Source organism: Arachis ipaensis, chromosome B02 (assembly GCF_000816755.2).
Source record: "Arachis ipaensis cultivar K30076 chromosome B02, Araip1.1, whole genome shotgun sequence".
Lineage (NCBI taxonomy): Eukaryota > Viridiplantae > Streptophyta > Magnoliopsida > Fabales > Fabaceae > Arachis > Arachis ipaensis.
This window is the reverse complement of record NC_029786.2, coordinates 14,570,468-14,571,916: the sequence shown is the minus strand read 5'-3', so window position 1 is coordinate 14,571,916 and position 1,449 is coordinate 14,570,468. Positions and strand designations below refer to the sequence as shown.

Sequence of the window (1,449 nt, the reverse complement as noted above, 5' to 3'; positions counted from 1 at the left end):
ATTTGAAATGAGTTTAATCCGTTGAGGATTGGTTTGAATGGAGTCAATTATTTTGATGATGTGAAAGATAGAATACTTTTGAAATTCAGCTTGGGTTGCTTTAATTGATTTGGTTTTGATAAATGATTTATTGTTGAACCGATTCTTTAAAGCTTTAGAAATGAGTTAAATCGGTTGGTATTGAGTTGATTTTTGAAATGGTTTCCTTGAGATATGCCATTGAGGCGACTGTTGGATTTAGCTTGCTTTTGAATTGATTTCTGGTTTTGAGCTGTTGAAAAGGAATGAGAAACGGTTTAGTTGGGACCCGTGGCAAAAGGCAAAAGTCCAAGTTTTAGGGGAGGTGCTGCCGAAATTTCTATAAAATCCGAGTCTTTATTGAAATGTTGTCTGGAAAATTAAAGATTTCAGACTTCTACTATTTTATTTGAATTATCGAGAAAAGGATGATTCATGCTTTCAAAATGAATTAATAAAGAGGAAATTGTGATTTAGTCTTGCTTCTTAAGAAAGGTATTGTATCTCTTTCAAGAGAAAGTTATTTAGATGAAACTTGTGTTTTAAAACTGTTTGAATGTGAAAAGGGTTTATGCCTTTGAATTTGACTTGGGGGTTTCAATTAAAGAAGTTTCAATGACTTTGAAAGAACCTGAATGTCTATTGACAAGTTTTATTTTGAAATGTTTTGAGAAAGGTTTTAAGTACACTTTGAACTTTGAACTTTTGCAAGACTAAAACAATTTTGAACAGTTGAAACGCTTTAGAATTTATCATGGGGGTTGAAGCTGGTTTTGCCTAAGTAAAGGAAACGGCTTTGAAAGAAGTAAATGATTACGTGACTCGGTTCGGCTTAGATCCTATTTTATTACTCAAATCGGAAAGCCAAGGTTTAATGATTTTAAATGAATTTGGCGAAATGAGTTATGCTATTCTCCCCTAAAGACTTGGGACTCTGCCGAAAAACTTTGTTATAAAATCCCATTGTGGGATGGGTGATTTTGAATGTTCCCAAAATGAATCTTTAACTTTCCATGGTTTTGGAAGTTTCGGAAAGAGGATGCCGAGAGCGGCTTTGTTTTAAAAAGGGAACTCACTTTGAGTAAATTTGGCTTATGAGCCTGAGATGATTTGAGAAACGAGATTTCTAAAAGCCAAGGCTAAAAAGAGTTGAAGTTTGATTTCAAAGTGAAATAGCTTGAGAAAAGTGATTTGTGGCTAAAATGCCGGTTTTATGAATTTGATGATGTTGAATGGTGGAAGTGCTATTTTGTTATGGGCCGGAATGGCTGTGTATGATTATGAATATTGGCTGGTTCTGGATTGAACCGTGAGCCGGAATGGCTATGTATGATATTGATTTATGGCTGATTGCCGAATGAGTTATGGGCCGTATGGCTGACTATGAATTATGAATTTAAGCCGGATGGCTGAGATGGATGTTGATCCATG

At 34.9% G+C, this 1,449-nt stretch overlaps 1 protein-coding gene across 1 annotated transcript in view; it reads left to right on the top strand.

Annotated features, from left to right (window-relative positions):
- Positions 1-1,449, top strand: part of LOC110269176 — a 4,847-nt gene that overhangs the window by 2,402 nt on the left and 996 nt on the right. The gene's annotated exons all lie outside the window — the stretch shown is intronic.